The sequence below is a fragment of the Anolis carolinensis genome, chromosome 3 (genome assembly GCF_035594765.1).
Source record: "Anolis carolinensis isolate JA03-04 chromosome 3, rAnoCar3.1.pri, whole genome shotgun sequence".
Taxonomy (NCBI): Eukaryota; Metazoa; Chordata; class Lepidosauria; order Squamata; family Dactyloidae; genus Anolis; species Anolis carolinensis.
The window spans coordinates 95689690-95704205 of record NC_085843.1 but is presented as its reverse complement, the minus strand read 5'-3'; the positions used below and the strand labels follow the sequence as shown (position 1 = coordinate 95704205).

The following is a 14516-nucleotide window of genomic DNA, read 5'->3' as shown; positions in this document are numbered from 1 at the left end:
TTTCCTTTATAAAACGTGGGTTTGCTTGCATTCACTCTTAATACCTCATCCCTTAAGCTCTTCCTCCCAAAATGTACAATTACGTCCCTGTGTGTATTAAATCTTTTAGCATAATTTGATTGGATTCTGTATACTCTATCTATATTCGAATCAATATGCTCTCTAGTTTTTTAGGCAATATGTGCCACAATTTCTACAATTGATTCTCTTATGTTTTCTTTTTCTACCTCCTGCATATTTATTTGGAATTCCTTCACTTTAGTTTCCATGAGTTCTTGTTGTAATTTTAGTGAATGTATAGACTTATTTAGTACTCCCAGATCTTTCTTCATCTCTTCCTGTTGATTCTTTATTTGTATGTTTTCTTTTAATCTCTCCTTGTTTCCTTGTTTTGCTATTTCCATATCCTCTCTAATCCTATTTATTTCCTCTTTCACCAGCGTTTGGAGTTCTTCCTTTATTTTCCTTTTCATTTCGATCATCTCTTCCTTGATTTTGGTGTATTGACTGTCCTGTTTATCTTGTATCCTTTGCACTTCTGTTTGTATTTTTAATATTTCTCTCATAACGTCTTTTATGCTACAATCTTCTGTTAATGATTCTTTCCTTGCAGTTCCCTTTTTTCTCTTTGTCTTTATCCTTTTCCATCCTGAATTTTGGTGTGGTCTTTTAGTTCCTTATTTTATTTACTCTAACCCCCCCCCTTCCCCCCTTTTTCCTCCTTTTCTTTATCCCTCTTCCTTCCTTCCTTTGGTTTTGTATTTATTGTTTTATTTTCTTCTTTATTCTTTTTCAGTAGTTTTTTCCTTTAATTATCTATTTTTGTTTTTTTTTTAAAAAATCCTTTATTCCCCACTTTTTTCTTTGGGCAGAGTATTGAATTTATCTTTTGTTTGTTTTTTGTTTTGTTTGTGTTTTGTAATGATATAGTACAATATAGTAATTTAATGCTAGAATTGTACTATGCTAATAATATAATGTATTGTATGTGAATGTAATTTTTAAGCCACTCTGAGTCCCCTTTGGGCGGCATATAAATGTAAATAAATAAATAAATAAAAATGTATTATTTTTAAAAATTAAGATGATAATGATAGTAAATTCCCCTGTATCTCCCTCTAGCTAGATTTCCCTTTATTTTGTTATTATTTTTATTTTTATTACTTTGTTAATTTGATTTGATTTGCATTATTTTAGTTCGATTATATTATTGGGTTAATTTGATTTATATATATTGATTCTATTTCCTTCCCTGAGTATCTATTCTTATTTTTGTCAATGTCTTAATTGATACATTAAGTATCTGAGTGTATCTCTTAATTTTGTTTGGTATATCTTGTTTCTTTCTTCTCTTTCTCTTCTTTTCTATTTATTTTCTTTCCTTTCCTTTATTTTTTTGTTATTTTTATTATTTTATATTATTTTATTTTACATTATATTATTATTTTTATTTTATTATTATTATTATTATTATTATTATTATTATTATTATTATTTATTTTAATTGTTTTTATTATTTTATTTTGTGTTTAATCCAAATTCTTTGCTTCCTGCACTAAAGGGGGGAAACAGTTAATTGTTCGGGTCCAATCTTGGTTGTTGTTTTTTTTGTCTCTCCGTGATTTAAATTTGCTTATGTTGCATTTGATCTCCCCCCCCTCCAGTGAAACACCAAAGGAAAAAAGAAAAAAAGGAAAAAAAAGGAAAAAAAACAACTATCACAGTAGTTATGATCAGAAAGGCAAAAGTTACTAAAGAATTATCAGCAAGGGGAACCTGATGTGTTCTCTTCTGCTTTCCTTCTTCTTTTCTCTCCCTTCGTCTGTCAGTCCCTCGCCTCTGTGGACCAGTGTCTATTTGTTATCTCTTGCTTTCTATATCCTTGCTCCTAGTGTTGTAATATAGACTTGCTTCCGCCCTTACTGTGTCCTGGTCTCCAACGTCACCCAAACACCGTTGTGGCCTCGCTGTGTCACCGCGTCTCACCACACCACACACCTCACTCTGCATCACCCTGCCTCTCCTCCTCTCGCATAACCCTGCCGCTCTCCTTCTCCCACGTCTCTCTCACTCCTGTTTTGTATTTTTTTGTATTTACTTTCGGTTGGGCCCTCTGGTTCTCACTGTCTCCCTCACTATCGCTGCTGCCCCCCTTCAGCTGCTGCACCCTAACCATGCAGATCTCCCAGACGGTTCTCCCTTCCTTGCGCCTCGTCCCTACGTTGTCGCCTCCAGCCTTCCATCCAGCGGAGAATTCCAGCCCTCCCTGGGTGAGTGTAGATCTTACGCATCTTCCCATGGGCCTTCCAAGTCCTTGTTGTTCTTTTTTGCACCCTCCAATGCTGTGTTCTGCAACTCAGGATTTCTTTCTTCTTGAAATTGCTTTCTTCTTTATTTCTTAAAATTTAAAATAGTGACTGGTGTTCTGGCCTAACCTTTGGCTAGGAGTCCTTGCACTGCGCCCTGCCACCCTGCAGGCCTGCCTGGCTTCTCCGAACCATCTGTGGGCTGGTTCGTCAGTCACCTCTTGGCCCTACGGGTTGTGCACCTCACCAACCCCAATCTGTTGATAAGGGGGAGCTTTCAGCTCAACCCGGGTGCATAGTGAGGGCAGAACACTGAAGGTTTACGAGGAGCCTCAGCAACCTGCTGCATCCGCCCTCATAGCTACTATGCTGTTGTTTTTGTCTGTTTTAACAACATCGCACTTGCCTAATTTGGGATATAAATTAAAACTTTGCCTTGCCTTGAGTCTCAGGGAAAAGACAGGATATAAATACAGATGACAATGATGATGACAATGCCAATATATTTGTAGTTGATCTTTTGCAAGCAGGGAAAACTTGTCACTTTTCCTTTCCTCCTACAAGTCCATTATTATAAATGTACTTCATTTTTCTTAGATTCCAGTAACTTTATTTTAAAATGCTAATCAAACAAAATTTAATTTTCTGCACCCCCATTCCAAAAAAAAATGTCAGCCAACAAACAACTCCAAGAATCCTATGATAGCACAACAAATGATTGAGAATTCATTTCTGTATAGTCCCAAGCCCATGCACAAAATGTTACTTTTAGTAAATGCATACTTCTTGATGAAGAATCACATTTCATGCTTCTGAAAAAGCAGGTTTGTTCCATTAAGGCTTATGCCACAATACATTTGTTAGCCTTTAGGTGCCATGGGCAATTGCTTATTCACTATATATAACTACTTCTAATACAATTATCCCAACCCCATTTTGAAATGTAAATTAACTGGTGGATCTCTCTATTCATAAACAATCACAGTCTGTTGCATAAATTATATATGCCACTCTATTTTTAGGGCAGAGTTTCCCTAAGAAGACTCGAGACTTTGGTATCCTGTAGAGATTATTTATTCTTGGTAAATAAAGCATAACACTAACAGTTCCACCATGTTGGCTGTCAATCCTTAATTTTGGAAGCAGCTGATTTGCAAGTGATGAATTGTAGCAAAACAGGAAAGGAGCAAGACTAATCTCTCAAAGCCTGCCATTCATAGAGAGGATAAAACAGCCACAGTTTGTGAAACATGACACAAATAGACTTTCAAAATGCACTTTGTCGGAGCTTAAATCTTCTTCCCAATGATGACATTGCAAATCACTGATTGGCAACCTTAGATACAAGTTTTGCAACAATCCTATTATGTATAGCTCTGTTGATTAAACAGCATAAGATGAGGTTTACCAAGCTACAACATCAGCACAGCAGGAAGCTTTGAAAATTACTTTTAAAAAAATCTTCAAAGCTGCCAATAATGAAACACTACATACAATAAATAAGTAACCAACTCTATCTCATGACTAGAGCAACTGATCTGCACAATTTAATATATCTGGCTTATTCATTCTATTCATTCCTCTTTGTAGGACGACTGTCCTTCCACAATTATGAATTTCATCTGACAGGAATAAAGAAATTTGACTAATTTGTTTAGAGCAGGGGTTCTCAAACTTTTTCAACTGCAAAGCCCTTTTTTGAAGAAAAAGTTTCTTGTGGAGGCCCAATTTTAAAAAATATATTATATTTTATATATATAATGTATATTATCAGGCAAGGGTCTGGAGAACAAGCCCTATGAGGAGCGGCTTAAAGAACTGGGCATGTTTAGCCTGCAGAAGAGAAGGCTGAGAGGAGACATGATAGCCATGTACAAATATGTGAGGGGAAGTAATAGGGAGGAGGGAGCAAGCTTGTTTTCTGATGCCCTGCAGACTAGGACACGAAATAATGGCTTCAAACTACAGGAAAGGAGAACAAGCCCTATGAGGAGCGGCTTAAAGAACTGGGCATGTTTAGCCTGCAGAAGAGAAGGCTGAGAGGAGACATGATAGCCATGTACAAATATGTGAGGGGAAGTAATAGGGAGGAGGGAGCAAGCTTGTTTTCTGATGCCCTGCAGACTAGGACACGAAATAATGGCTTCAAACTACAGGAAAGGAGATTTCCCCTGAACATCAGGAAGAACTTCCTCACTGTTCGACAGTGGAACTCTCTTCTCCGGCCTGTGGTAGAGGCTCCTTCTTTGGAGGCTTTTAAGCAGAGGCTGGGTGGACATCTGTCGGGGGTGCTTTGAATATGATTTCCTGCTTCTTGGCAGGGGGTTGGACTGGATGGCCCATGAGGTCTCTTCCAACTCTAATATTCTATGATTCTATGTTTGACGCATCATGTTTTAAAATTTGGACAGACGGGCTGGGCCAGTGGCAAATGGATGGAGAGTGTTTGTGTGAACTAACTGGAAAAAAATGAACAATTTCCTATGCACACTGGACATATCTTGTCCAGTGGAGGAAAGGAAATAAATAAAGGAAATAAATAAATAAATAAATTACAATACAATATTTAAAATGAAGAACAATTTTAGCCAACATAAACTGCCTCACCAAACCAGAGCATGGATCCACTTTAAATTCAGTTTCTGCCTCCTGCAGAATTCTAGAGTTTGAAGTTTGGTAAGGCCCAGGACCTGTCTGGCTGAGCTGTTCAAAGGCCCCTCCCTAAAGTGGATTTAAAGTGGATCCAAACTCTAGTGTGATGAGGTCCAAAGTTAACAGTATTTCAGTGGAAGATCCCACAGGTATCCAGTCTAACCCCCTTCAGCCATGCAGGAAAAGCACAATCAAAGCACCCCCAACAGATGGCCAACCAGCCTTTGTAATAATACTAATAGTAATAGGAGCAATCCAGTTCAACTCCCCAAGGGCTCCACCTAGCACACTTGGAGAAACACTGGTCTACAGTATAAACACCAGCAAATGTTTGTAGCTGCTACCTCTTCTGGAAATCAAATGGAACAAAACAGAAAATAAAGTGAGGAAACGTATTCACTGCAAAAATAAGGAGGTCTCAATTCAACAAATGATTTATTTTACTGTATTGTTTTCATTTATATTTCTAAAATCAGTTATAACACAGGGTAAAAAAGCATGAGAAGAATAAAGGAAAAGAGTAAGGCCAAAAACCATACAGCTGTTTTTAGATTCTATAGTAGTCGGTCTGTCTCTAGGACTGTAGATTTTCTGGGAGCACTGAATGATAATAAGCGTATTTTAAGATGTTATTTTTCATCCTCTGGTAAGGAAAGCATAGCTAATGGTTGGCAAACTATTTCTGCGCATTTATTGATCCCTAGGCTCACAAACTATTCAGCATTCACAGGGTCCAGGAAAAGTGTGTAAGCATTGCCAATATTTCTTCGTAGCTTAACGTCTTAGAGGAGGCAATTTACACAGCAGCGTAAAATGTTTAACAGGAAACAGCTCTCTATTGCTCTGGTTTCTACATCTGAAAAGTGTGAAAAGCAATACCTAAGTGCTACATTTACATACATATAAGCCTATTTGCTGAGCAGAAGGATGCAAGACACTGCACAGATGGTTGGTAAGGTTAGGAAGCTGAGATGAAACTACATGCAGAGTTGCTGTTCTCTTGCACTAATTTTTCCATCCTGAAATAAGGTTGCCCAAAGTTTTAGTGTCATTTTCATAACCACAGTTGGATGTCTAGAAGAAAGTGGGACTATTTAGAATATTATCCACTATTGAAGCATCCAAACCATAATCTGATATTTAAGTCCAATAAGATCAATAGAAAATTTTATTGCTAGTTTAAGGCAGCAAAGCCATAAGAAGAGGAAGCTCATTCTAGCTACATTTCCCTCTCTCCAGTTTGCACCAAATCACAGGTTACAGAGAAATATGTTTTGTGCATTACAACTTTGCTCTTTAACATAGAATGGCAAAATGGCCTGCTTGCTTTTGACATGAAAAATGGGAGCAAATAACTCTCATGTTTAATTGCATTCCCAATCATCTATCCCTCAATACATCAACATAAGTCCTTTTAATTATTCATCTACTTAATGCACATATTCATCAAACAATGTGATTCCAGTTTCTCAGCCAATCACACAAAGAGGGTGTAATCAGATAAAAGCATACCAGACTAAATCTGTCACAAACAAAGACATGTTTGAGATGTGGTAGTTTAAGTGTTTATCTGATTGTGCTTACTCAGGGAATGATCATGCATGAACCCTATCTGGACAGCCAAATTAAAAGGGCGAAATCAAAATGGGTATCAATATGTGCAGTTCTGTGTTGTGCCACATATGTGAGTAGATGTCCATAAATAATTAAAATTCTTGAGCCCCGGTGACGAAGTGTGTTAAAGCAATGAGCTGCTGAACTTGCAGACCGAAAGGGCCCAGGTTCAAATCTCGGAGCAGAGTGAGCGCCTGCTGTTAGCCCCAGCTCCTGCCAACCTAGCAGTTCGAAACATGCAAATGTGAGTAGATCAATAGGTACCGCTCTGGCGGAAAGGTAATGGCGCTCCATGCAGTCATGCCAGCCACATGACATTTGAGGTGTCTACGGACAACGCCGGCTCTTCGGCTTAGAAATGGAGATGAGCACCAACCCCCAGAGTCAGACATGACTGGACTTAACGTCAGGGGAAAACCTTTACCTTACTAAGCAAAAGTCTTATTAAGAATCAAGACACATATTAAAGAGCCACTTTCCCCCGTCTTCCTTTATTAGATTAACTCAAACACAAAGGCTCTGAGGTTTAATACAGATATTCAGTCATGCTTTCATTCAAGCACTCTTTAGCACTATTAAAGCATTTATGAGACATAAGAAAAGAGGAATGTAGTGGTGGTACCACCCCCTGCTCCATAATTACTTTCTTGTACAAAAAGTGATGACTGAAGTAGAGAGCCTCTTGCAGGGATGGAAGGTCTCCTGTTGATTATAAGCTCTGATTTTCCAGGGCTTATTCATACCTAAAAAGTTTATTTAAGTTTATTTTTTAACATGATTAAGGCATTTTCTCTTTTGCATATGTTTAGTTAACCCTTAAGCAGAATGTCTAAACAGGAGTTCTGCCCCATTCCCATAGAAAAAAATGTAAGTATATATTTCTTTCCCTGAGGATAAAATATACAACTTAAGGAGGTTATATCAGGGCATTTGCTCTAGAGCCCAGATGGACACACCACTCCATTTACTGGACAGAAAACATCTGTTCAGGTCACCAGGAAACATCTGGGTTTAGTCATATTTTCCTTCGGTTATTCCCTTGGGATATCTATCCTCTAGACTGTTCCACTATTTTATGTCCCTGCTCCCCGTGGTTTTATTCATATGTCTTTCTCACCAAGTTTTAATTTAGTGTTCATGTGGCCTGCCCTGGTTTTTATTGCTTTTTCTGAATTTTGGATTGTAATGTATGTTATTATTTATTGTATTGTTAAATTGTGTTATGATATGTTGTTTTATATTTTGTCATATTGTATGGTTTTGGGCATGGCCCCATGTAAGCCGCCCCGAGTCCCCGTTGGGGAGATGGTGACGGGGTATAAATAAAGTATTATTATTATTATTATTATTATTATTATTATTATTATTATTATGTGGCTGATGGAAAAGAAATGAAGTACTCTGCTAAATTCCCAAAGACTCAGGGTGTTTATAGACTGATGAATAAGGAGGGCTAGGCTTCTGTCCAAAACACTGGTTCTCATCTGAATTTGGCCTGACGGGGTTCCCTAAGCCACCTTGGTGGTGGAAGGGTGACCCTCTGACACCCAATTTTTTTTCCCAAAAAAAGGTCATCTACTGTCAGCTTTACTCCTTACATGCCAATTTGGCTGGGCAGGGCCCAACTTCCCAACACTCCCACTACAGCAGTTACAACCAGGGCCAGCCCTAGGTAATTTTCAAGTGTAAGCGAATAGAATTTTGGTGCCCCCTCCCAAACCAATCACTGAAAAATAAAAGCATTGGATAAGCGAAAATGTTGGATAATAAAGAGGGATTAAGGAAAAGCCTATTAAACACCAAATTACATTATGATTTTACAAATTAGACACCAAAACATCATGTTTTACAACAAATCAACAGAAAAAGCAGTTCAATACATGGTAATGTTATGTAGGAATTACTATATTTGCGAATTTAGCACCAAACATTGAACTGGGATATAGGGCAGTGTGGACTCAGATAACCCAGTTCAAAGCAGATATTTTGGGTTATTCTGCCTTGATATTCTGGGTTATATGGCTGTGTGGAAGAGCACTGAGGGTCTTTCCACACAGCCATATAACCCAGAATGTCAAGGCAGATAATCTACATTATCTGCTTTGAATTGGATTATATGGCAGTGTGGACTCACCAAGTCCACTCCGAAGGAGGAGGCTGTGGGCTTGGCAAGGAGGAGAGGGGCGGCTCACTTGCCAAGCCCCTGGTTTCCTCCTTCATAAGCCTCCTCTCTCCTCCTTGCCAAGCCTGCGGCCTCTTCCTTCGCTCCGAAGGAGAAGGCCACAGGCTTGGCAAGGAGGAGAGGGGCGGCTCACTCACCAAGCCCGTGGCCTCCTCCTTCGTGAGCTGCCCCTCTCCTCCTCGCCAAGCCCGCAACCTTTTCCTTCACTCCGAAGGAGGAGGCTGCGGGCTTGGCGGGGAGGAGAGGGGTGGCTCGCTCACCAAACCCACAGCCTTTTCCTTTGCTCTGAAGGAGGAGGCTGTGGGCTTGGAGAGGAGGAGAGGGGCGGCTCGCTCGCCAAGCCTCTGGCCTCTTCCTTCACTCTGAAGGAGGAGGCCGCGGGCTTGGTGAGGAGGAGAGGGGCGGCTCACTCACCAAGCCCCCGGCCTCTTTGTTCCCAGCATGCGGGAGGGGGAAGGTGAGGCATGCCCTGAGGGCGTGCCCCCCAAGTGGGGAGGGGAAAAAAGGAAAAAAAGACAAAAAAGAAGCTGCTCATTTAGGGCATCAGCGCCCCAAATGCGCCCCTTAGAGAATGGCGCCTTCAGCAACCGCGTAGTTTGCTTAACGGTTGAACTGCCCTTGGTTACAACCTACCTGATGATCAGAGGTCCTCCTTCTTCCTTCCATATCTTGTGACTCATGACAGTGGCTGAAAGTAGGACTGTTGCTGCTGTAGCTAGGAACTGACTGCAGGTGTCTACACTGGTACAGGATTCATATTTTCCCCTGATTTATTTTAACCTGGGGCCACTTTAAGCAGATTTCCCCAGATGAATTCAGATCAGCCCATGTGCATTTTGTGGCTGCTCATGTGCTGATTCTACTTCACATCCACCTAAATGGTCAATGTAGATGGGGCCACACTATTTGTGCAGTGCCCAAAAAAGACATTAATGTGTGTAATATCTATTTATGGTTATATAAATATATATTATCAAATGAATTCCAGCCAATGTTCCATTCTCCATGGTACCTGGAAACATGGTTTTAAATCAATCTGAAACTATATTTATATATTGCTACTAGTTCATTCCTTTGTGTTTTTGTGACACTTAGGTTTATCACTTCTTGATGTGACCATGTTTTTCAATTTGTTTCAGATTTCCTCTTTTTCTGACCCTATGATCTTGGACAATGCTGTATCAACACTGGCTACAAAGGACAGTTCTGGGGTAGCATTTCCCCATTAACCTTGCTGTTGAAACATGCTCGGTTTTGTTGTCGTTGTCTAATCCTTCTCTATTGCTCCTTTAGTATGTGATTCAAAGGTCACAAATACATGGGAATGATGCAGTGTGCCTTACAGAAGCCCCCTAATAATTCTACAGCCATTTGTATAATGTCTACAGATTATCTGCAGTGTACTCTTAATGTTGAAGTGACACATTAATCTCAGCTCATATTCCCTGTTGATGGTCCTGAGTTCTGAGATATTTATTATTTTGAAGAGACTCTAGTTTGATGAGTGGTGATAGAGTACAATTTTATTTGTTTCTTTAAGGAACTGTGTTTACATTGTTATTTCTCCAACTAGTTCAATATTGTTCCTAGAATATATTATTCAGCTAATTTGTGCATAATTTGTTGTATTTCATTATTTTTAGATATATTTGCTTCTACTTCTTCATTACCCTTTTTCATCGCTATGACATTATATGAAGTGATTTTTCAGCCAAATACAAGTCTACAAGGCCTTTTAGTAGCATTGTGTCTACTAGGCATGCCCGATCAATGAAAAAAATGTTTCAATTCTCGTTTCTAAAGTAGGGGGCGCTGGCGCTTCAATATAAAAAGTATTTCTGATTTTTTCACCCAAAAAATTAGGATATTTCCAAAAAATTGTAATGATTCTAAATGTTTTTAAAATGGCAGACGCGCATGCGCAATCACAAAGAAAAAGGAACCGGGGGGGGGGGGGGACTTTTACAGGGCTCTCCCACCCTCATATCTTGAGCTATCCTCATCAAATTTGCAATGCCCTTACAAGTTGTGCAAAGATACTTTGAAAACTAGAAATTCCCTTGCTATATTTGTAAACAAGAAGGACATTGGAAATCAATGGTGTCTCTGGCTCTGTAATCCCAGAAGCCTCAATCCAATGCCTTCCATTAGAAATGGACCAGTGACCACCACGCCAAGCAATGCCCTGGCAAGGAGTGCAAAGATACTTTGAAAACTAGAAATTCCCTTGCTAAGAGAAAGAACCATGTTAGGCTGAGCTAAGCTCCCATTTAAGGTAGGTTGCAGAAACTAAAAAAAATTAAAAATATATATTTAAAAACACGTTAAAAAATTGGGGGGGGGGATAACAAAACATTAAGAGACAATTAGAGAATGGGCCAACAATGGTTCGAATTACATTGCTGGTTACGCTGTGAGACAATGTCTTGGAATGCGTATCAAAAAGCGAGAACAATCCGAAATAATTCCGATATACGATTCAAAACGATTTTTTGGACATGTCTAGTGTCTACAATGTTTGATCATTATTAGCTATAAAGGATATATCTAGGATTGGCATTTCTTTGGCAAACTCAGAGTTTCCGATCTTCTCTACCTCTCTATCCTCTTTGAAGTAAACTTCTTTAGTTCTTTCATGACTTCCTTTCTTGCATTCTTCTGTTGTTCTTTCCACTTCCGCTTCTCTTTATGTTTTCTCCTTATGCCCTCATTTCCGTTCTCTGCCACTCTATCTTTCCCCTGCAGGCCTGTTTGGTTCTGTTTTGTCACTTCCTTTCTTCTCCTTCATTTCTACACCCTGCAGCCTTTTTTCTCAGGTTCTGTTGCGTCAGTTCTGGCCTCTCTTCTCTTCTTCTTCAACTGTATTGTTGTTTCTTTCATTTAACAAAGCTCTGGGATAGACACAACAATTTCTCCTCAAGATCAGCCTGTTTATTTATCGCATTTTAATGGCATCTTTCTTAAATTCATCACACTAGAAAGTTTCAGCCTCCCAAATCTCTTTCCTTTTTTTTCCTTTTCAAATCCCCCAGATTGCCATATTCCGATTCTGATCTTGGTTTTAATTCAATTTTTTTGTAAGTCCCTTTATAGTTTAACAGTCTCACTGTTTTCAGCCTCTTATACTGCTGGGATAAGCCTCTGAATAGATTTTTTTCATGTCACAGTTTTGTTGAGCCAGTTCCTCGGCTCTCCTTTTTCTTTCTTTTGAAAATGAGCACTGGCCAGCTGTTTTCTGAGGCTCCAGATGAAGCTTCAGTTTGCCCTGTCACGATCCAATATGCCCTGTGGAGGACACCTTATCCGGGTCGTTCAGGCTTTGCTGTCCTTTCAACCTCAGTCCACCAAAAAAAGGGAGCTACTGCTCTACCCAATTGCTCGACAGGGCTGACACTTCCGAGAGCTCTCAGCCACCTTATGGCATTCTGAGCTTGATGTATTTAGGGGCTTCTACAGCAGACTGGAGAGGTGTCCATTGAATCTCAAGGGAGGCTGGAACATTGCAGGCTGTGAAGAGCAGGGGATGAGTTCCCAGAGGAGAGGCTCCCATTCTCAACAGAAAGTACTCAGGCTTTCCCGAGACTGGTAGGCTAATTTGTCCACTTTAAAATATTCACCTAATATATTTTTCCAGGTCAAAGTCTACCAGCAGAGACAATACAGACTGACAAGAAACATTCCTTTTTCCAGGTCACATCAGTATTTCTCTGCCAATTGGCGTATATATCCAAAATACAGTTGAGCTAGATTCTAGGAAACAAAGCTTCCAGGCTAAACCTTTGTGTATTCAGACAGGCTTTAAAAATGAAATAGTTTCTCCTGCAACAAATCCTTTAACCTGCCTTGTTCACCTTCCTGTTCATTCAAATTCCCCTCCTTCCAAGCTTTCTGCCTCTTGCCCCCAGCCCTTTAACTCATTTCAGGGAGAGGAAAATTAGGAGACAACTGTCTTATGTGTTGAGTTCAACAGGCATATACTGCTATCTCAACAATCTCATTTTAGGTAATATTACACCATTAAAAGGGGCCCCTGGTGGCACAGTGTGTTAAAGCACTGAGCTGCTGAACTTGCGGACCAAAAGGTCCCAGGTTCAAATCCCAGGAGTGGAATGAGCGCCCGCTGTTAGCCCCAGCTCCTGTCAACCTAGCAGTTCGAAAACATGCCAATGTGAGTAGATCAATAGGTACCGCTCTGGCGGGAAGGTAACGGCGCTCCATGCAGTCATGCCGGCCATATGACCTTGAAGGTGTCTACAGACAACGCCGGCTCTTCGGCTTAGAAATGGAGATGAGCACCAACCCCCAGAGTCGGTCATGACTGGACTTAACATCAGGGGAAACCTTTACCTTTTTTTTTACACCATTAAAAGGGGTGGGACTTATTTCAGCTACCAAGATGTTCAGGTGTCATGTTCTCCTATCTTTACATCAGCCAAATCTTCATCCCATTATTTTCCACACTTCTACTGGCATTATTTCCTTTATAAAATAACAATGACATTGTCATTGAATATCAGTAGCATAACTGAAATCTACTATGTTCTGATATGAACAAATGTGTGTTAATCACAGAATTTCCCTGTTCGAACAGAATACATACTCAAGCAAATTGGTTTCCTTGGGTCCCATGCCAGTAAAAGGTGGCATATAAAACAATACAATAATAACTAATTACAGGCCTACTTCTATTAACAAAGCATCTGACAAAGAAGCTCCTTTTTGAAAACTGTTTGTACAGTGACTGAAACCCATTTTCACCTCCTCATCAGTATAGTTCAAAGTGTTTTGCTGTTGTTTTTTAAACAAATATGTATATATGTATATATACATAAACCAATACAATACAATACTACCTAACATATATACAATATTCATATTTGGCTATACTCTTCCACCCCTCCCATTTTAGTGACCCTTGGGTTGAAGACATTCATATAAAATTCCATTCTTCCTTCCTATTACATTGTTTTTCTGTTTTTCCTTCTGGCCTAATATTTATTGTTTATAAATTCCCTTCACAGATTCTAACAGATTAAATTATGAAGCCTTCTAAAAAAAACTTTTTTACAATGTTTAAAAATGGCTCTTAGTCCTTGTTGAAGTTTTTTGTGTTTTTTCTTTGTTCATCATGTTAATTTGTCCATTTCTGCTATTATAAATACTTTAACAAGTCATTCTTCTATTGTCGAGAGGTCTGCCTTTTTCCTTTTTTTATAATTTTTATTGATGCTTTTCTAATACACTACAATAAAAATTCTAAAGGAAAAGTGGTGGGGGGAAGGATACACGGTACAGAGGAAAGTGGGCTTAGGGCAGGGAGGGAAAGGGGAGGAAATGGGTGGCTAGAGGAAATAGGGACAGGTAGGGAGGGTGGGTAAATGGGGAAAGAAGGGGGGAAAGGGAATAAATGTTGGGTAGTAAGGAGGGGTAGGAATTGTGGCTCTGTGCCAGGGAATAGTGGCCTAAAACAAGGGGATGGGGGGGGACAGACTTCTGTTATTCTCTTCCGCTTTGTCTCTCTTCTTTTTTTCTTTTTAATTCATATTCCCTTCTTAGATAGTCTTCAAAGACTGTCCAATCTGTTTTTTTCATGGCTCTGCTGGTATTTTTCTTGATCAAAAAAGTTAATTTGTCCATATCTTTAATTTCTATGATTTTGTCTATCCATTGTTCTTTGGTAGATATTTCTTGCAATTTCCAGTATTTCACTAATACAATCCTGGCTGCCGTTATGGAAAAAGTAAAAAAGTTTATCCTTATTT

General features: G+C 39.4%; 1 long non-coding RNA gene across 1 annotated transcript; it reads left to right on the top strand.

The window, feature by feature from the left end:
• The first annotated feature begins 773 nt into the window (after positions 1-773).
• LOC134298004 (uncharacterized) lies at positions 774-13941 on the top strand. The gene is made up of 2 exons (XR_010004968.1): positions 774-2270; positions 9894-13941. It is a non-coding gene; the product is annotated as an uncharacterized LOC134298004 (long non-coding RNA).
• The last annotated feature ends 575 nt before the right edge of the window (positions 13942-14516 follow it).